Source organism: Cherax quadricarinatus, chromosome 15, assembly GCF_038502225.1.
Source record: "Cherax quadricarinatus isolate ZL_2023a chromosome 15, ASM3850222v1, whole genome shotgun sequence".
Lineage (NCBI taxonomy): Eukaryota > Metazoa > Arthropoda > Malacostraca > Decapoda > Parastacidae > Cherax > Cherax quadricarinatus.
This window is the reverse complement of record NC_091306.1, coordinates 31,214,505-31,238,457: the sequence shown is the minus strand read 5'-3', so window position 1 is coordinate 31,238,457 and position 23,953 is coordinate 31,214,505. Positions and strand designations below refer to the sequence as shown.

Here is a 23,953-nt window from a genome sequence, read left to right as displayed (position 1 = left end):
TATTCAATAAGGTTTAGCAAATGGTAATCCATTGAACAAGGCGATTAACTCACTATAAGCAGGTGATATAGGCAACACTGCAAGGGAGTCAGGTCACATAGGTTGTGGACACAAGGACAACTGAGAATCTACATTACACTCCAAGCACAAGCCACCTACTTTTCAGACACATAATAAACCCACACATAATTCGACACATAATTACACACACACACACACACACACACACACACACACACACACACACACACACACACACACACACACACACACACACACACATACACACATACACACACACACACCCACATACACACACACACACACCCCCCCCACACACACACACACACACACACACACACACACACACACACACACCCACACATACACACACATACACACACCCACATACACACACACACACACACACACACACACACACACACACACACACACACACACACACACACACACACACACACACACACACACACACACTGTAAGTGCGGTAAATCCCAGGAGGCTGGTCAGGTCACAAGAAGGTGTGGGCAGCCAAGGACCACTGAGACTTACCTTAAACGCACAAGCCACCTACCTTTCGGTACATAATAAACCCACACATAATTCCACACACAATTACACACAAAATTACACACTCACACACACACACACACACACACACACACACACACACACACACACACACACACACACACACACACACACATATCAGGGAGAGAGAGGACAGACCAGACACACATACACTCCCCCCTCACCACCAACATCTCACTACTTCCCCTGATCCATCCCCTCCCTCGATCACCCTTCCCTCCCCCGTTCACCCCAAACCCTCCCACCCCTCCCCACTCAGCTCCCAAATAGCCACAGTTCCTCCACTACTTCCCCCCCCCACACTCCGACACACACACTACTAACCTAACATACAGAACTACATAGGTTTCCCACTCTGAGGCAATCAGGATAAAACAAAAATGGGTTGCCAGAGAGCAACAAGAAAAACCAAGGGACAGGAGGAGGAAAATGCAAAGGAAGATTGGGCAGCAGAGCTCATAAAAAGGGATCATGAATGGGAAAAGAAACTAGAAGAACTTAGCATGAGAATGGAAGAGAGGATAGATATGGAAAGCAGGAAGTGGGAGGTGCATGTCAAAGCAGCAGAAGCTAGGATACAGAGTTTAGAAGAGGAACTGAAAAATCTGAAACAGCCTAAAGAACTAAAGAACATTTTGGGATTGACAACAGAGACTGCTACCTCAGCCACAAATAAGGGGACTGTAGGGAAAGAAGGGGCACAACTGCATGGAGATGCTCTATCAGAGGAGACTGTAGCAAATGAAAGAGCTAAGCTTTATGTGGAGGCCCTAACAGACAACAACAGAGCCCAAGGAAAGCCGAGAAGGGAAAATGACAGGCCACTGAGCCCAAGTACATTAGCCAGTGAAACTGATGAAAGGAAAGCTGCAGTGGAGGAAACCAAATTAAATGAGGGGATACACAGGGATATGCAGTGGGAGAATGAAAGGGTGAGGTCAGTCTTTGTGTATGGGCTCCAGGAAGTCGAAGGGGAAACATATGAAGCAAGAAAACAAGGGGAAAAAAAGCAATTGAAAGCATCATGAAAGCAATAGGAGAAGACGATATGACCCAGCTGGAAAATTTTCGGAGAATAGGGAGGTTTGTAAAAAAAAGAACCCGGCCAGTGAGAGTGACCTTCAAGACAGAAGCGACTCGGACCAGGATACTGCAGGAGAAAGCACGATTAAGGGACATGACGGCATACAGGAGGGTGTATCTCGACCGCGACAGAACACAAGAAGAAAGGAAGAAACTGAGAGAGATGGTACAAAGGCGAAAGGAGGAAAGAGAGGGGATGGAGAAGACAGACAGGAGATCCCAGACCCAGGAAGAAGATCTAATACAGCCTCCCTCACAACTTTCTATAGAAGCCTCCCAACCAGGTCAACCCCAGTGCAACCAAACACTCTAAATCAAAACACCCATGCCACATCCAATGCCCCCACCCACTACATTACAAACTTCACCCCCACAGCAACAACCCATAGTTCCTTACCAGGTCTCCCACTTCCCCAACCCCAATATACTTCCCAGACCACAGTCTTAGAAAAGAAGTTGAAGGTGTGGTATACAAATGCAGATGGAATAACAAACAAGTATGAGGAGTGGCACGAAAGAATCAAAGAGACATCCCCAGACATAATAGCACTCACAGAAACAAAACTCACCAGAATAATAACAGATTCAATCTTTCCATCCGGATATCAAATCTTCAGGAAAGACAGAGGGAGGAGAGGGGGAGGAGGAGTTGCACTGCTCATTAAAAACCTGTGGGGTTTTGAGAAAATGGAAGGATTGGATGGCATGGGCGAAAGGGACTACTTAGTAGGAACAATCCAGTCTGAGGGACATAAGGTGATAATTGCAGTAATGTACAACCCACCACAGAACTGCAGGAGGCCAAGAGAAGAATACGATGAGAGCAACAGAGCAATGATCAACACACTAGCCGAGGTGGCCAGGAGAGCACACATGGGGGGAGCAAAGTTACTAGTTATGGGTGATTTCAATCACAAGGAGATTGACTGGGAAAACCTGGAGCCCCATGGGGGTCCCGAAACATGGAGAGCCAAGATGATGGATGTGGTACTGGAGAACCTCATGCATCAACATGTTAGAGACACTACCAGAGAGAGAGGAGAGGATGAACCAGCAAGGTTGGACCTTGTATTCACCATGAGTAGTTCGGACATCGAGGGTATCATGTATGAAAGGCCCCTGGGAGCTAGTGATCATGTGGTTCTGTGCTTCGACTACATAGTTGAGCTCCAAGTGGAGAGAGTAGCAGGAATAGGCTGGGAAAAACCAAACTACAAAAGGGGGAACTACTCAGGCATGAGGAACTTCCTTCAAGACATTCAGTGGGAGAGGGAACTGACAGGAAAACCAGTACAAGAAATGATGGACTATGTAGCAACAAAATGCAAGGAGGCAGAGGAGAGGTTTGTTCCCAAGGGAAACAGAAATAATGGGAAGAACAGAACGAGTCCTTGGTTCACCCAAAGGTGTAGGGAGGCAAAAACTAGGTGTACTAGAGAATGGAAAAGGTACAGAAGACAGAGAACTCAGGAAAATAAAGAAATCAGCCGAAGAGCCAGAAACGAATATGCACAGATAAGAAGGGAAGCTCAGAGACAATATGAAAATGACATAGCATCAAAAGTAAAGACTGACCCGAAGCTGTTGTACAGCCACATCAGGAGGAAAACAACAGTCAAGGACCAGGTAATCAGACTGAGGAAGGGTGATGGGGAATTCACAAGAAACGACCGAGAGGTATGTCAGGAGCTCAACACAAGATTTAAAGAGGTATTTACAGTGGAAACCAGTAGGACTCCAAGAAATCAGAACAGGGGGGCACACCAGCAAGTGCTGGATGAGGTACATATAACCAAGGAGGAGGTGAAGAAGCTGCTATGCGAACTTGACACCTCAAAGGCGGTGGGACCAGACAACATCTCTCCATGGGTCCTTAAAGAGGGAGCAGAGATATTGTGTGAGCCATTAACAAAGATCTTCAACACATCATTTGAAACTGGGCAACTCCCTGAGGTATGGAAAATGGCAAATGTAGTCCCAATTTTTAAAAAGGGAGACAGACATGAGGCACTAAACTACAGACCTGTATCTCTAACGTGTATAGTATGCAAGGTCATGGAGAAGATCATCAGGAGGAGAGTGGTGGGGCACCTGGAAAGAAACAAGTGTATAATTGACAACCAGCACGGTTTCAGGGAAGGAAAATCCTGTGTCACAAACCTACTAGAGTTTTATGACAAGGTGACAGAAGTAAGACAAGAGAGAGAGGGGTGGATCGACTGCGTATTTTTGGACTGCAAGAAGGCTTTCGACACAGTTCCTCACAAGAGGTTACTGCAAAAGCTAGAGGACCAGGCACACATAACAGGAAAGGCACTGCAATGGATCAGAGAATATCTGACAGGGAGGAAACAACGAGTCATGGTACGCGACGAGGTGTCAGAGTGGGCGCCTGTGACAAGCGGGGTTCCACAGGGGTCAGTCCTAGGACCTGTGCTGTTCTTGGTATACGTGAACGACATAACGGAAGGGATAGACTCAGAAGTGTCCTTGTTTGCAGACGATGTGAAGTTAATGAGAAGAATCGAATCGGACGAGGATCAGGCAGGACTACAAAGAGATCTGGACAGGCTACAAGCCTGGTCCAGCAACTGGCTCCTTGAATTTAACCCTGCCAAATGCAAAGTCATGAAGATTGGGGAAGGGCAAAGAAGACCGCAGACACAATATAGTTTAGATGGCCAAAGACTGCAAACCTCACTAAAGGAAAAAGATCTGGGGGTGAGTATAACACCGAGCATATCTCCTGAGGCGCACATCAATCAGATAACTGCTGCAGCATACGGGCGCCTGGCAAACCTACGGATAGCGTTCCGATACCTCAGTAAGGATTCGTTTAAGACTCTGTACACCATCTACGTCAGGCCCATACTGGAGTATGCAGCACCAGTTTGGAATCCACACCTAGTCAAGCACGTCAAGAAATTAGAGAAAGTGCAAAGGTTTGCAACAAGACTAGTCCCAAAGCTACGGGGATTGTCCTATGAAGAAAGGTTGAGGGAAATCGGCCTGACGACACTGGAGGCCAGGAGGGTCAGGGGAGACATGATAACGACATATAAAATACTGCGCGGAATAGACGAGGTGGACAAAGACGGGATGTTCCAGAGATGGGACACAGACACAAGAGGTCACAATTGGAAGTTGAAGACTCAGATGAATCAAAGGGATGTTAGGAAGTATTTCTTCAGTCATAGAGTAGTCAGGCCATGGAATAGCCTAGAAAGTGATGTGGTGGAGGCAGGAACCATACATAGTTTTAAGGCGAGGTATGATAGAGCTCATGGGGCAGGGAGAGAGAGGACCTAGTAGCAATCAGCGAAGAGGTGGGGCCAGGAGCTGTGACTCGACCCCTGCAACCACAAATAGGTGAGCACAAATAGGTGAGTACACACACACACACACACACACACACTCATACACAGACTCTCTCTCTTTGCACTACAAGAGAAGTGTAGGAGCTTATATCCTAAATTATATCAAATTCATTTGCTTTGATTTTGTCCACCTAGACAACTTTGTTAATAAACTTCTCAATTGTTATTTCGTTAGTATCCTATCAGTTGCAATCCTAAAGCACTATTAAAATTTATCATAATTTGAAAGAATAATTGGACTAGAATATTATCTGACTACTTGTTACAAAAACCAGAAACAATCTGAATGCTAGAGGGGGAGACCTAGTATTCTCTGGAGATGTCTATATTTTAAAGATATCATCTTTTTGTAACATCCCTGTAACGTTAGTTTCCTAGGACGACCCCTACCCCCCACTCTCCATTCTTCACACTCATACAACAGTGATGGTACATTGTACTCTGGTACATTGCTGTTTTTGCCTTCAGGATAAAGTTCCATCTCCAAAAAATGTCCCAATGCACCACCCACCTTTTACCCTTCGTCACTTCTATCTATGGTTTACCTTATCTCAAGGAACCGTCTGCCAATAAGTTCTCTCCCAAATATCTTAATACATTTACTTCCTCAGTACTCCCTCATTGCCTATATTTTTTATTTTTATATTATTATCACACTGGCTGATTCCCACCAAGGCAGGGTGGCCCGAAAAAGATAAACTTTCACCATCATTCACTCCATCACTGTCTTGCCAGAAGGGTGCTTTACACTACAGTTTTTAAACTGCAACATTAACACCCCTCCTTCAGAGTGCAGGCACTGTACTTCCCATCTCCAGGACTCAAGTCCGGCCTGCCGGTTTCCCTGAACCCCTTCATAAATGTTACTTTGCTCACACTCCAACAGCACGTCAAGTATTAAAAACCATTCGTCTCCATTCACTCCTATCAAACACGCTCACGCACGCCTGCTGGAAGTCCAAGCCCCTCGCACACAAAACCTCCTTTACCCCCTCCCTCCAACCTTTCCTAGGCCAACCCTTACCCCGCCTTCCTTCCACTACAGACTGATACACTCTTGAAGTCATTCTGTTTCGCTCCATTCTCTCTACATGTCTGAACCACCTCAACAACCCTTCCTCAGTCCTCTGGACAACAGTTTTGGTAATCCCACACCTCCTCCTAACTTCCAAACTACGAATTCTCTGCATTATATTCACACCACACATTGCCCTCAGACATGACATCTCCACTGCCTCCAGCCTTCTCCTCGCTGCAACATTCATCACCCATGCTTCACACCCATATAAGAGTGTTGGTAAAACTATACTCTCATACATTCCCCTCTTTGCCTCCAAGGACAAAGTTCTTTGTCTCCACAGACTCCTAAGTGCACCACTCACCCTTTTCCCCTCATCAATTCTATGATTCACCTCATCCTTCATAGACCCATCCGCTGACACGTCCACTCCCAAGTATCTGAATACATTCACCTCCTCCATACTCTCTCCCTCCAATCTGATATCCAATCTTTCATCACCTAATATTTTTGTTATCCTCATAACCTTACTCTTTCCTGTATTCACTTTTAATTTTCTTCTTTTGCACACCCTACCAAATTCATCCACCAATCTCTGCAACTTCTCTTCAGAATCTCCCAAGAGCACAGTGTCATCAGCAAAGAGCAACTGTGACAATTCCCACTTTATGTGTGATTCTTTATCTTTTAACTCCACGCCTCTTGTCAAGACCCTCGCATTTACTTCTCTTACAACCCCATCTATAAATATATTAAACAACCACGGTGACATCACACATCCTTGTCTAAGGCCTACTTTTACTGGGAAATAATTTCCCTCTTTCCTATGTACTCTAACTTGAGCCTCACTATCCTCGTAAAAACTCTTCACTGCTTTCAGTAACCTACCTCCTACACCATACATCTGCAACATCTGCCACACTGCCCCCCTATCCACCCTGTCATACGCCTTTTCCAAATCCATAAATGCCACAAAGACCTCTTTAGCCTTATCTAAATACTGTTCACTTATATGTTTCACTGTAAACACCTGGTCCACACACCCCCTACCTTTCCTAAAGCCTCCTTGTTCATCTGCTATCCTATTCTCCGTCTTACTTTTAATTCTTTCAATAATAACTCTACCATACACTTTACTAGGTATACTCAACAGACTTATCCCCCTATAATTTTTGCACTCTCTTTTGTCCCCTTTGCCTTTATACAAAGGAACTATGCGTGCTCTCTGCCAATCCCTAGGTACCTTACCCTCTTCCATACATTTATTAAATAATTGCACCAACCACTCCAAAACTATATCCCCACCTGCTTTTAACATTTCTATCTTTATCCCATCAGTCCCGGCTGCCTTACCCCCTTTCGTTTTACCTACTGCCTCACGAACTTCCCCCACACTCACAACTGGCTCTTCCTCACTCCTACAAGATGTTATTCCTCCTTGCCCTATACACGAAATCACAGCTTCCCTATCTTCATCAACATTTAACAATTCCTCAAAATATTCCCTCCATCTTCCCAATACCTCTAACTCTCCATTTAATAACTCTCCTCTCCTATTTTTAACTGACAAATCCATTTGTTCTCTAGGCTTCCTTAACTTGTTAATCTCACTCCAAAACTTTTTCTTATTTTCAACAAAATTTGTTGATAACATCTCACCCACTCTCTCATTTGCTCTCTTTTTACATTGCTTCACCACTCTCTTAACCTCTCTCTTTTTCTCTATATACTCTTCCCTCCTTGCATCACTTCTACTTTGTAAAAACTTCTCATATGCTAACTTTTTCTCCCTTACTACTCTCTTTACATCATCATTCCACCAATCGCTCCTCTTCCCTCCCGCACCCACTTTCCTGTAACCACAAACTTCTGCTGAACACTCTAACACTACATTTTTAAATCTATCCCATACCTCTTCGACCCCATTGCCTATGCTCTCATTAGCCCATCTATCCTCCAATAGCTGTTTATATCTTTCCCTAACTGCCTCCTCTTTTAGTTTATAAACCTTCACCTCTCTCTTCCCTGATGCTTCTATTCTCCTTGTATCCCATCTACCTTTTACTCTCAGTGTAGCTACAACTAGAAAGTGATCTGATATATCTGTGGCCCCTCTATAAACATGTACATCCTGAAGTCTACTCAACAGTCTTTTATCTACCAATACATAATCCAACAAACTACTGTCATTTCGCCCTACATCATATCTTGTATACTTATTTATCCTCTTTTTCTTGAAATATGTATTACCTATAACTAAACCCCTTTCTATACAAAGTTCAATCAAAGGGCTCCCATTATCATTTACACCTGGCACCCCAAACTTACCTACCACACCCTCTCTAAAAGTTTCTCCTACTTTAGCATTCAGGTCCCCTACCACAATTACTCTCTCACTTGGTTCAAAGGCTCCTATACATTCACTTAACATCTCCCAAAATCTCTCTCTCTCCTCTGCATTCCTCTCTTCTCCAGGTGCATACACGCTTATTATGACCCACTTCTCGCATCCAACCTTTACTTTAATCCACATAATTCTTGCATTTACACATTCATATTCTCTTTTCTCCTTCCATAACTGATCATTCAACATTACTGCTACCCCTTCCTTTGCTCTAGCTCTCTCAGATGCTCCAGATTTAATCCCATTCATTTCTCCCCACCGAAACTCCCCCACTCCCTTCAGCTTTGTTTCGCTTAGGGCCAGGACATCCAACTTCTTTTCATTCATAACAACAGCAATCATCTGTTTCTTGTCATCTGCACTACATCCACACACATTCAAGCATCCCAGTTTTATAAAGTTTTTCTTCTTCTCTTTTTTAGTAAATGTCTACAGGAGAAGGGGTTACTAGCCCATTGCTCCCGGCATTTTAGTCGCCTCATACGACACGCATGGCTTACGGAGGAAAGATTCTTTTCCACTTCCCCATGGACAATAGAAGAAATAAAGAAGAACAAGAGCTATGTAGAAAAAGGAGAAAAACCTAGATGTATGTATATATATATGCATGTGCATGTCTGTGAAGTGTGACCAAAGTGTAAGTTGGAGTAGCAAGATATCCCTGTTATCTAGCGTGTTTATGAGACAGAAAAAGACACCAGCAATCCTACCATCATGCAAAACAGTTACAGGTTTCTGTTTCACAGTCATCTGGCAGGACGGTAGTACTTCCCTGGGTGGCTGCTGTCTACCAACCTACTACCTATATTTTTTTCCATATATATTTGTTGACCTCTAAAAACATGCACAGCCAGAAATCTACCCATCAACCTTTTATCTACTAATACATAACCCAGCAAACTGCTATCATCAATTACCCTATATTGTATCTTGTATACTTATCCTCTTTTTCTTAAAATACATATTACCTATTACCATTCCTCTTAATATACATAGCTCAATTTGAGACCCTCATTATCAACTACCCATGGCACTCCACTTACCTACTACACCCTCTACAACAGTTTCTCCTACTTTATTATTTAGGTTATCTATAACAATTATTTACAGTGTCCCCTGGCCTGGTAGGCAACGCTGTTGCCTCACAGTGTCCGTGGTTCGATCTCCAGCAAGGGTGAAAACACTGGGCGAGTTTCTTTACATTTACTGTCCAGTTCACCTAGCAGGTAAATAGGTACCTGGGTGTTAGTCAACTGGTGTGGGTCGCATCCTGCAGGACAAGGCTAAGGACCCAATGGAAATAAGACAGTCCCTCGATGACGCACTGCCTTGGATTATCCTGAGTGGCTAACCCTCGGGGGGGTTCAAATCCAAAAAATGTCTTTAAAACTTCCACAAAAACTCAACATTCTCCAAAAACCTCTCTTACCTAAGTGCATAAACACCTGTTATTACATACTTCTCATATCCCACCCTTATTTTAATCCACATAATTCTTGAATTTATACACATATATTCCTTTTCTTCCCCTGACTGATAATTTAATATTACTGCTACTCCTTCCATATCTAAAATTCTCTCTGACACACCTGACCTAATTCCATTTATATTTCCCCCACTGAAATTCTCCTACCTCACTTTAGCTTTCTTTTGCTAGGACATCTAGCTTCTTATCATTCATAACTTTCACAATCAAATAATTCTTCACATCCATACTACACCCATGTACATCAAACAACCCACCTTCAGAACACACTATAAGAACAAGAACCATTAAGAGATTAAGTCAGAAGATTGTGTATACTGACGTCAATAACAAAATCCCCCTCAACAAACACAAAATAATGACCTCATTCATATTTCCTAATATACAGGGCCTTAAGCTATCCACCAACAACAAAATATCTTTTATCAGTGGACTACTAGGGGAGTCTAATGCATGTTTGCAGCTTTCACAGAGATCCACACAAAAGATCACTTTGAAAACGAAATATGGATAAATGGGTACAACCTTTTTAGATGCAACAGAAAGAACAGGCAACAAGAGGGGGGTTGGCCTGTATGTCAAAGAGTCGCTCATCTACATGGATATGCTGAACACAAATGTAGTTGAAGTTTCAACAATAAAAATCGAGCACCAAAACTTAGTCATTGTGGATGTGTATAAGCCACCAGATGCAACCTCCCAACAGTTTTATTTATTACTGTCTGGAAAGTCTTCCAGTTCCATCTCCAAACATCTTACTGCTTGGTGACTTCAACCTAAGTCATACAAAATGCAAGAATGTAGAAAATAATGTTATAGCAGAAACAATCCCTGGAGGTAGCGATAAACACACCCTAAGTCAGCAGATAGCAGAGCCAACAAGACTAGAATACACACTTGACCTTATCTTCACAAATAATGAGGACCTGCTAAGAAACATAACAATATCGAAAACAACTAATCAAAATCAATCTAATCGAAGTTCAGCAAGCCTACTGGCCTATGCGAAGCAGGTCCAAGTCTATCAGCTTAAGCCAATCCCCTAACCTAGTCAAGTCAGGCCACATTCACTTAAGGAAGGAGCACGGCATCTGACCTACATACACAAGGGTCCTGATCAGCAAAATGCATGTTGCTGTGAAGATGTCTTCATCAAATACAACTTCAACAACAAGAACATCAACTGGGATCAGGTGAACTATGTAATGAAACATGTTGGGAAGGTATCTTAAATAACATGGATCCAAACCAGTGCCTTGAAAGGATCAATTTCCAGGCAGCTGAAGCATGTTCAAAGCATATTCCCCTATGAAAGAAGAAGAGAAGTAAACTGGAGAAAGACGCTCCCTTTTCAGAAGACGACGAAGAATCACCGAGCTCCTCAAGAATGCTAGATTATCTGACACACGGAAGGAAGCACTGACCAGGGAAGTGGAAAGTATCGAACTTAAGTTAAAGGACTCATACAGGATCCAGGAGAGACAGGAGGAGCTAAAAGCAGTTAGTGAAATTGAAAGAAATTTGAAATATTTCTTTCCATATGCCAAAAACAAGGCAAGTACCACATCTAGTATTGGGCCCTTGCTCAGACAAGATGGGACTTACACAGATGACAACAAAAAAATGAGTGAGATACTGAAATCCCAATGCAACTCTGTTTAGCGAGCCACTAATCAGTCTAGAGATCGACAATACAAATGTTTTTTCACGAGCCTCAAAACTCCATCAGTGTATGTCAAATATCCAACATTACGCTAATTCCAAGAGACTTTGAGAAAGCCATTGACAACATGCTTAAGTACTCAGCCCCAGGCCCAGAATCATGGAACTCTGAGTTCATTAAGAACTGCAAGAAATCCCTTTCATGTGCCCTAAGTATACTATGGAGAAGGAGCTTAGACATAGGTGAAATTCCACAGTCACTAAAAACAACAGATACAGCCCATAAAGGTGGCAGTGAAACATTAGCTAAGAATTATAGACCAATAGCTCTAACGTCCCACATAAAAATCTTTGAAAGAGTACTAAGAAGCATGACTGCAAACTACTTGGATTCCCAAAAACTGCACAATCCAGTTCAAAGCAGGTCGCTCCTGCCTCTCGCAACTACTGGATCACTATGATATGGTCTTGGATGCACCGGAAGAAAAACAGAATGCAGACTCTGCAAAAGCCTTTGACAAGTGCGATCATGGCATAATAGCATACAAAATACATGCTAAAGGAATAACTGGCAAAGTGGGGAGATCTTTAACTTTCCAACCAATTGAACGCAAAGAGTAGTGGTAGAGTTAAATCGGAAGCTGCCATAGTGAAAAGCTCTGTTCCACAAGGCACGGTACTCGTACCCATCCTGTTCCTCATCCTCATATAAGACATGGACAGAGATGTAATCCACACCACAGTGTCATCCTTTGCAGACGATACTAGGATCTGCATGTGACTGTCATTTACTGAGGACATGGTTAACCTCCAAGAAGATATAAACCAAGTTTTCCAATGGGCAATGGAAAATAATATGATGTTCAGTGAAGACAAATTCCAATTACTCCGTTATGGAAAACTGAAGGAGATAATAACTGTAACTGAGTATACTACAAACTCTGATCATACAACAGAGCGAAAAAATAACGCGAAGGGCCTGGGAGTGGTAATGTCTGAGGATCTCACTTTCAAGGATCACAACAGTGTCACGATCACAACGGCGAAGAAAATGATAGGATGGATAATGAGAACGTTCAAGACAAAGAGATGCTTAGCAATGATGATCCTTTTTAAATCACTTCTCTCTATGCTGGAATACTGCTATACATAAACATCTCCATTCAAAGTAGGTGAAATTGCAGATATAGAAAATGTACAGAGAATCTCTACTGTACATATAAGTTCCATCAAACACCTTAACTACTGGGAACACTTGGAAGCACTTGACTTGTACTCGACAGAACACATGCGAGAGACATATCATAAGCTACAATTGGAAAATCCTAAAAGGAATGGTCCTGAATCTGCACACAGAAATCACACCCTACGAAAGTAAAAGACTAAGCAGGCAGTGCAAAATACCCCCAATGAAAAGTAGGGGTGCCATTGTGTCTGGGGCCCAAGACTTTTCAACAGCCTCCCACATGCATAAGGGGAATTACCAATAGGCCCCTGGCTGCCTTCAAGAGGGAGCTGGAGAGATATTTAAAGTCGGTGCCGGATCAGCCAGGCTGTGGTTCATATGTTAGACTATGTGCGGCCAGCAGTAACAGCCTGGTTGATCAGGCCCTGATCCACTGGGAGGCCTGGTTGTGGACTGGGCCGTGGAGGCGTTGATCCCTGGAATACCATCCAGGTAGACATACACAACTGAATGTATAGTATAAACCAGATGTAAGTAGAAGTAGCAAGATGTACCTGTCATCTAAGGTGTTTATGAGACAGAAAAGATGCAAGCAATCCTACCAATGTGTAAAACAATTAGTTTTCGGTTTCACACTCATCTGTCAGAACGGTAGCACCTCTCAGCGTGGCTACTGTTTACCAGCCTGCTACCTGCTACAAATATTCAAGAAATGTCAAAGTATCTGATCTACATTGGCATATTATGAACCATTCTGGAAAAATACCTCGATTTTTTCAAAGTATACTTTGCTAAAATATGGTGGTTCGTGGCCTGGTGGCAAGAACTCTCTCTTCACACACTGAGGGTCTTGGGTTCGATTCCCGGCAAGGGTGAGAACATTGGACGTGTTTCCTTACACCGGTTGTCCATGTTCACCCATCAGCAAAAAATTGGTATGTGGGTGTTAGTCGACAGATTTGGGTCGCATCCTGAGACAAAATTGACCTAATTTACCCAAAATGCTTTGCATAATAAGAAGTATGTCATTGACGTCAGCTAGACCTGTATACAATGGAACCCCGAGTTTCAACCGCCCAGAGTATCGGCTGCTTCAAGTTTCGAACATTTTCAGCTAAATTTTGTCCAGAGTTTCAGCCGTTGCTCCGTGTTTCGGCCGGCATACCAGACCTGTCTGCCTGCTAGCGCCTGGGTGCCTCCATGTACAGGCATCATGAGCCAGTCTAGCTTTGTTTATCCTAAAGTGAACACTACCCTGCATGCTCATCTGAGCATTTCACAAAAAATTCATTGTGTTTAGTGCTTGTTTATTGATTGTGACTGTGAAATAAGCCACCATGGGCCCAAAGCAACTTCATAGTGGCAGTGAGGCAGTGGTTGAGGCAGTGGTTGAGGCAGTGGTGGAGGCAGTAGTTGAGGCAGTGGCTTAGGCAGTGATGGACGGAGTGGTGGAGGCAGTGGTTGAGGCAGTGGTGGAAGGAGTGGTGGAGGCAGTGGTTGAAACAGTGGCTGAGGCAGTGGTTGAAGCAATAATAATTCCTCCCTCTCTCCTCCTCCCTATCTTCCAGATGCCTACAAGAGTCTTCAATAAAGGTACATAAATGTGATTTTAAATGTTTAATGTATTGCATTACTCATTTAATACTATATGTTTTAAGTACTATGCGCATGTTAAACTATAGTTATTCTTTTAAAAAATTATTTTTTTGTGAATATTTTTGTGGGTCTGGAACGGATTAATTGTATTTACATTATTTCTTATGGGAAATAGTGCTTCGACTTTCGGCCGTTTCGAGTTTAGGCCTAGCTCCTGAAACGGATTACTGCCAAAACTCGGCGTTCCACTGTACTTTGTACATGTAGACATAAGGATATTATTAACATAGGGTAATATTTCTGTAATATTTTTGGGACCTAATTCATAACTGGTATCAACACCAGTATCACTGGTATCAACACCAGCATCATAGGTGTCAACACCAGCATCACTGGTATCAACACCAGCATCATAGGTATCAACACCAGCATCACTGGTATCAACACCAGTATCACTGATATCAACACTAGCATCATAGGTATCAACACCAGCATCACTGGTATCAACACCATCACTGGTATCAACACCAGCATTGCAGGCATCAACACCAGCATCACTGGTACCAACACCAGCATCACTGGTATCAAAACCAGTATCACTGATATCAACACCAGCATCATAGGTATCAACACCAGCATAACTGGTATCAACACCATCACTGGTATCAACACCAGCATTGCAGGTATCAACACCAGCATCACTGGTATCAAAACCAGCATCACTGGTATCAACACCAGCATCACTGGTATCAACACCAGCATCACTGGTATCAACACTAGCATCACTGGTATCAACACCAGCATGACTAGTATCAGCACCACTGGTATTAATACCAGCATCACTGATATCAACACTGGCATCACTGGCATCAACACTGGCATCACTGATATCAACACAAGCATCACTGGTATCAATACTGGCATCATGGTATCAACAATGGCATCACTGGTATCAACACTGGCATCACTGGTATCAATACTGGCATCACTGGTATCGACACGAGCATCATTGGTATCAGCACCACTGGTATTAACCCTTTGACTGTCGCGGCCGTATATATACGTTTTACGAGGTGCCGTGTTTGACGTATATATACTCATAAATTCTAGCGGCTTCAAATCAAGCAGGAGAAAGCTGGTAGGCCCACATGTGAGAGAATGGGTCTGTGTGGTCAGTGTGCACCATATAAAAAAAATCCTGGAGCACACAGTGCATAATGAGAAAAAAAATACTCCGACCATTTTTTAAAATTAAAATGCCGACTTTGTGGTCTATTTTCGTATAGTATTTATGGTTGTATTCTCATTTTCGTGGTCTCATTTGATAGAATGGAAAACATATTACAGAAATAGAGGTGTTTTTGATTGATTTTACTATAAAAAGAACCTAGAAATGGAGCTCAAAGTAGGGGAAATGTTTGATTTTTGCCAATGTTCAAAAGTAAACAAATGATGCCATTGTCCAATAAATGTCCAACTAGCCATTCTAATATGCAGTCATGAATGGGTTGATGTTATTTATGCAGTTATTACAGCATTGCAGTAGTCTGCATAATAGTAAGTCTAATATTTTTTGTTTGAATAAAAATTCAAAATAGAAAGCAAGAGTAATATCAGAGGGGCCTGGAGACGCGACTGATGAACAAAGAAAACGTTATTTTAGAGCCAGGAATGTCTGCATTGTTCATTCTGGACCTTATTTTGAAATTGTCATATTTTTTAGTTTTCGTGAAATTGGCCAAATTGCAAATTTCTGACCACATTATTAGGTAGTTGAAATCAGTAAATGGGCAGTTTCTTGTACTCAATCGATAGAAAAAATGAAGTTCTAAAGAAATAGCTATGAGTTTGGGCGACTGGAACAATGGAATTAGCCGAAAATAGGGCTCAAAGTGGGCGAAATCGCCGATTTGTAAACAGCGCCGAGGTCGCTAACTTCGCGAGAGCATAATTCCGTCAGTTTTCCATCAAATTTCGTTTTTTTGGTGTCATTACAATCGGGAAAAGATTCTCTATCATTTCATAAGAAAAAATAATTTTTTTTTTTTAAATTTTGCGACACCAGGAGACACCTCAGGATTGGGGGTTGCGACAGTCAAAGGGTTAATACCAGCATCATTGATATCAACACTGACATAGCTGGTATCAACCCCAGCATCAGTGATATCAACATTGGCATTACTGGTATCAACACTAGTATCACTGATATCAATACCAGAATCACTTGTACCAATACTGGCATCACCGGTATCAACAATGACATCATCCCCCCCTAGTACCAACAATACCACCAGTCCGATGACATTCTTCTTTGCAAATATACAGGGTCTAAAGCCAGCAACAAACAACAAAATACCTTTCATCCGTGGACTGCTTGCAGAGGCAAAGGCAATGTTCGCGGCTATCACTGAGACCCACATAAAGGATCACTTGGACAACGAAATATGGATCCCAGGTTACAACCTATACAGATGTGACAGAGTGAACAGGCAAAAGGGGGGGGGTTGGCCTGTACATTGCAGAGTCACTTGTTTGCACAGAACTGCTTAATGTCTCAAATGATGTAGTGGAAGTTTTAGCAGTAAAGGTCGAGAACCAAAACCTAGTCATTGTGGTAGTCTACAAGCCTCCGGATGCAACATCCCAGCAATTCCAGGAACAGCTGTTAAAAATTGACCACTGTCTGGAAAATCTTCCAGCTCCTGCACCCAACATCTTGCTCCTGGGGGATTTCAACTTAAAGCACCTAAAATGGAGGAAAATAGCAAATAATATTGTTGCAGTAATAACACCAGGAGGCAGCTCTGATGAAAACTCACACTCACACAAGCTTTTAAATCTCTGCACAAAACAGTGCTGTTAAAATTCCAAACTAGCCTACAAAGAAACAACCTACTAAAAACATCTATTTCTATGAAAACTGATGTTTACGTCAATGAGTGCCTTACCAAAACAAGACAAAACCTTCTTTATCGGCTAAGAAAATTACGCTATGCCCAAAAAATCCACCAGTGCTTTGTGAGGGATGGAAAAATCGCAGTTAGGAAACAGCCCACTGGGAAGAGATACTTCATCTCTACAGAACATGACCTTAAAACATTCCTAAGTGAGGCTGGACTAACAGAATCAGAGTAAAGTGCAGATAATACCCACAGTCCACAGTTAGTGTTATATTGTCATAAATTTGTGCTCCCCTAAAATTCTAATACCCCAACTACTTTTGATTGTCATTGTTGTATTCAACGACCATTCTACCTCATAGTCTTAATTGTGTTTAATATCTACAGAATCTATCTCCTTTTCTACAACTTACCGCATCACTGTTCCATCTTATTTTATTATAAACTAGCCATAACTTGTCCTCAATAATTCTACCTCACTTTAAGAAATACTCAATTGCCCAATTTTATTCTAAAATCCCTATTATTGCCCAATTTTGCTTTAAACTATATTGATCAAACTTATTGTAAACTTCTTTTATTGACCATTTTATTCTATACTTTTTTAAACTAGTATTTTCAACTACAACTTTTATATTATCCTGTCTACCATCTTACTAGCATATTATAACCAAGTCATTGCCATTTTTATTTTTATCATTTTTTTTTATTACTATTCTTTTGCTACCTTAACTTGTGTATTTTATCCTGTCAATTTAAATCTAGTTATACTCTAATTCTTGTAAACAACTTATATAAGATCTTAGTGCAATTACAATTGAGAGTCTTGTGCCTTTTTTATATTATTAGATTAAACACAGTTGTACTATAGTCAATACCAAATTCATTATATTAGACCATAGTGCAATTACTAGTGAGAGACTGGTGCTATTTTTAATTTGTATTTTTATATTATTAGATTAAATCTAGTTGAACTATAGCTCATTCTAGCTCAAAACATAGATTCCACAAAAATCATTATATTAGACCTTAGTGCAATTACAAGTGAGAGTCTTGTTCTATTTTAAATTTGTATTTTTATATTACTAGTTTATACCTAGTTGTACTTTAGTTCATTCCAGCACAACACATAGACAACATCAACTTCATTATGTGTAGTAGTGACTATACTATGACCAAAATACTCTAGCTATATACTTATCCAAACTTCCCACCACTACAGATATCAGTACTAGAACTCAACACACAACTCAGTATATAAATAACCATAATTTAAACCTAGAAGATGATTGATTACGTTGACCCTGATCTAAACCTCCATAATCTGGCACCCAATCAAAACCTATTGGAAAGTAACTGCCTTTATTACACAGCAACACAAGCCAGCACTATCCTAAACAATGCTAAAAGTCTATCAGTACTTAACTACAACATCAGGTCCTTAAGCAAACACTATGATGACCTCCTGGCACTCCTTGAATCACTAAAGACACCCTTCTCCTGCATTATTCTTACTGAGACCTGGCTTAAGCAGGACACAATAGATATCTACCCTCTACTAGGAGTTAGTTTAATATGTTTATTATGCACCCCATACCTATCCTGTGGGCGGTAGTCAAAAGATTACAGAGGTACATAATTGGTCCAGGGACTGGACTCCAAAGTTTTGATAGCTGAACAAGTTACAGAGGTAATGAATTCACAATTTACAAAGGTAATGAACTCACGAATTACAAAGGTAATGAACTCCAGGTAGGTCTAGTCACAATCATGACAAGTTACAAAGGTATTTACAGATTACAGAGGTACATAATGGGTCCAGGGACTGGGCCCCAAAGTTTTGATGGCTGAACTAGGTACAAGGTAATGAACTCACAAGTTACAAAGGTAATGAATACTGTAAGAATGGTTACTTACGTTTATACATGGTTACAATCATGAACAAATTATAGTGTAATGAGCAATTCACACTTCCACACCCGGTCACAACTGTAATGAGTTATTGGTGCAAATATTGATTGTTGAGTCACACACACACACACACACACACACACACACACACACACACACACACACACACACACACACACACACACACACACACACACACACATATACAAATTCATACACAGCTACGGGTGAAGGCGTGTCGGCATGCCTCGTTGTGCTCCGGGTTATCTCGTGTTTTCACGGTCGCTCTTACGTGCTAGAACTTTAATTTGTGTCATCAATCCTATACGATACATCCCTCTAGCGCCTGGAACCAATCTTGGGCGGAAAACATTATATACTGAGTCAAACAAGGAGAATTAGTGTGCACTAACTAGCAGAGTTTACTGCCAGAGGGGAATCATAGGCCTGTGTCCCGTGTGGAAAAAAATAATAATAATTGAACTTTTCGTGTCAGAGGAAAGAAAGTCTCCCTGATAACATTGAGTATACATAGTGTATAGTGTATACTACAGTGGCTCCCTAGTATATTGATGATAAAGGCTAAAGTGTCATTTGAAAACAGGTGAATTTGTAAATGAAGTGATAAGCCTATAGAGGCAGGTGCCAGAAGTCGCCAGAAACTTACCACAGGTCAGCTGTTTTTAATAATCTTCCTGGCTTGCTAGTGTACTCGCATATAATCTAGTGATACCAGTGAATAGCAGAATACAGTGTTGTAGTAGCAACTAACCAGTATTATAATGGTACTTAGTGGAGTGGAGTGGAGTGACTTTCATTAGTTTCTTTTTCTTGAAATACGAGACGTTACTGTGAATTTCATATAACCTGTAGTTACCAGCGGTCGCAATATACACAACGAGAAGCAATTATTACTACAGAAAAAGCGTCCTTCCTCCAAAATTTGCACCAGTCAACTATAGTGATAATATAGCATTTATTGTGGTGGAGACGGAAAAAAAAAATAGAAAAGCCAGATACAGCGATTGATAAACAAGGGTGGAGGTCGACCGTTCGTCATTGTAGGAGCTGCCAGATATCACCGGCTCTTCAACACGCAAGTTATACTTTTGTATCAGTCAAATCACATATTACTCGGGTAGATAATTTCCAGTAGATCCTTCATGTGTTAGCTCAAATCACCGACCAGTATGTTTTAAATAAGTGACCCACTGATCAGAGCAGATCGACTGGTCCGAACCCTTGACTGGTCCGAACCCTTGACTGGTCCGAACCCGGGACTGGTTTCAAACAGTTTCGTTGGACAATAAAGCAGACTGTAAACGGATGGGGTTGTAGGCGCCCTTATAAACACAAACATTAAAAATCAGGAACGTGACGGTAAGCTGTCCAATATACAAAAAGAGTTAGAAACAGAAATACAAATAGCTAGAGCTTCATCTAAGGTTATTAATATAATATTCAAGAGGTTGCTAGTAGAATTGCAGTAAATCAACCATTCAAATCATTATGAAGCTGTGTGTAGTCTGTGGTCAGTCAAACAAACGGGCTTCCACATGGATAAATTGTCATTTTTGTGGAAATTGGTGTCACGCCCCTTGTGCAGATATCCCAGAACTAGCTACAAGCAGTATTAAAACAGAGAAGTGTTTTTGGGTATGCCCAAATGAGGAAAATCTGTGGACTAAAATCACAAGGGTATTAAAAGAGGACAACATCAAAGCTGCTTTCATAGAAAACCTGGAAGCTTTCTACAACAGATGGGAACATAAAAAGTCTGGGCTGAATGGTACTGCCCTTGATACTGGCCATGTAGTCACAAACTGTAAGGCTGGAGGTGATGTCCTGGTAGTCAGTAAATGTGGGGCTGATAGTGCTGTCCTGGGAGACAGTAATGGTGAAGCTGGAGGTGCTGTCCTGGGAGACAGAAATGGTGAAGCTGGAGATACTGTCCTGGGAGACAGTAATGGTGAAGCTGGAGATTTTGTCCAGGTAGTCGGGAATTATACGCAGGAAGGAATACATATAAATGACCTCATAGGGGACAGGAGCCATAGTAGGGAAACAAGTGTAGTCAAAGATAAGATAAAACCAATATTGCAAACTAGAAATACCGCAGGAAATAGCAAACAAGAGGACTCCAATAGCAATAGTGAGGATAAATTACCAAAAACAACTGGTGGGAGCTCCATTGTTGGTGCTAGGGAGGATAGAAGTAAGACAGGGAAACATGCACCAACAGGGAATACAGTCACAGAAACCCAAGGCAAGCGGAAACCAAGCCTGTGCACATACTATGCACTTGGTATCTGCTGGCATGGGAAATCTGGAAAAACAGATGGGACATGCAACTATGACCACCCTAGAAAATGCCATGCCCATATGACAACAGGAAAATGCAAACTCCCTTCCTGTAAGCTTTTTCACCCTGAAATGTGTACCTCTTCAGTACAGGAAAGACTGTGCTATAACTTAAATTGCCAGGCATACCATCTAAAGGGGACAAAAAGATACAAAACATCCAGGCCATGGGAAAACCTGGGTAGCCACAGCCACTCAAGAGGGAGAGGTTTTTTAGTGCCAGGAAGGAAAAAAAACTGGCAGGAAATGGCAGAAATCGTACACCAAATCCAGTCATTCCTGGAGTGGAACCACAGTCGATGGCCTCCACTCCAAACCAACAGATACAGATACTAATGCCGGAAAAAAAATCCCCCCCCAGTACCAACAATACCACCAGTCCGATAACATTCTTCTTTGCAAATATACAGGGTCTAAAGCCAGCAACAAACAACAAAATACCTTTCATCCATGGACTGCTTGCAGAGGCAAAGGCAATGTTCGCGGCTTTCACTGAGACCCACATAAAGGATCACTTGGACAACGAAATATGGATCCCAGGTTACAACCTATACAGATGTGACAGAGTGAACAGGCAAAAGGGGGGGGTTGGCCTGTACATTGCAGAGTCACTTGTTTGCACAGAACTGCTTAATGCCTCAAATGATGTAGTGGAAGCTTTAGCAGTAAAGGTCGAGAACCAAAACCTAGTCATTGTGGTAGTCTACAAGCCTCCGGATGCAACATCCCAGCAATTCCAGGAACAGCTGTTAAAAATTGACCACTGTCTGGAAAATCTTCCAGCTCCTGCACCCAACATCTTGCTCCTGGGGGACTTCAACTTAAGGCACCTAAAATGGAGGAATATAGCAAATAATATTGTTGCAGTAATAACACCAGGAGGCAGCTCTGATGAAAACTCACACTCACACGAGCTTTTAAATCTCTGCACAAAATTCAATTTAAACCAGCAAATAATAGAGCCTACTAGACTGGAGAATACACTAGACCTCATCTTCACTAACAATGATGATCTGATAAGAAATGTCACCATATCAAAAACAATATACTCAGATCACAACATAATTGAGGTTCAGACATGTATGCGTGGAGCCCCAGACCGACAAAATGAGACTAGTCACGAGGGAGCATTCACCAAATTCAACTTCAATAACAAAAACATAAAGTGGGACCAAGTAAACCAAGTCCTAACCGATATAAGCTGGGAAGATATACTAAGCAACACAGACCCAAACTTATGCCTAGAACAGATTAACTCGGTGGCACTCGATGTATGCACAAGGCTTATTCCTCTAAGAAAAAGGAGGAGTAGATGTAAAATAGAAAGAGACAGGCGCTCCCTTTACAGGCGACGGAAAAGAATAACAGAGCGGCTAAAAGAGGTCAATATATCTGAAATGCGCAGGGAGACACTGGTCAGAGAAATAGCAAGCATCGAACTTAAGCTAAAAGAATCCTTTAGGAGTCAGGAATCGCGGGAAGAACTAAAAGCCATAAATGAAATCGAAAGAAACCCAAAGTATTTCTTCTCCTATGCCAAATCAAAATCGAGAACAACGTCCAGTATTGGGCCCCTACTTAAACAAGATGGGTCCTACACAGATGACAGCAAGGAAATGAGTGAGCTACTCAAGTCCCAATATGACTCAGTTTTTAGCAAGCCGCTAACCAGACTGAGAGTCGAAGATCAAAATGAATTTTTTATGAGAGAGCCACAAAATTTGATTAACACAAGCCTATCCGATGTTATCCTGACGCCAAATGACTTCGAACAGGCGATAAATGACATGCCCATGCACTCTGCCCCAGGGCCAGACTCATGGAACTCTGTGTTCATCAAGAACTGCAAGAAGCCCCTATCACGAGCCTTTTCCATCCTATGGAGAGGGAGCATGGACACGGGGGTCGTCCCTCAGTTACTAAAAACAACAGACATAGCCCCACTCCACAAAGGGGGCAGTAAAGCAACAGCAAAGAACTACAGACCAATAGCACTAACATCCCATATCATAAAAATCTTTGAAAGGGTCCTAAGAAGCAAGATCACCACCCATCTAGAAACCCATCAGTTACACAACCCAGGGCAACATGGGTTTAGAACAGGTCGCTCCTGTCTGTCTCAACTACTGGATCACTACGACAAGGTCCTAAATGCACTAGAAGACAAAAAGAATGCAGATGTAATATATACAGACTTTGCAAAAGCCTTCGACAAGTGTGACCATGGCGTAATAGCGCACAAAATGCGCGCTAAAGGAATAACAGGAAAAGTCGGTCGATGGATCTATAATTTCCTCACTAACAGAACACAGAGAGTAGTCGTCAACAGAGTAAAGTCCGAGGCAGCTACGGTGAAA

At 42.0% G+C, this 23,953-nt stretch overlaps 1 protein-coding gene across 1 annotated transcript in view; it reads right to left on the bottom strand.

Moving 5' to 3' along the window:
- Positions 1 to 23,953, bottom strand: part of SiaT (beta-galactoside-a-2,6-sialyltransferase) — a 112,233-nt gene that overhangs the window by 65,191 nt on the left and 23,089 nt on the right. The gene's annotated exons all lie outside the window — the stretch shown is intronic.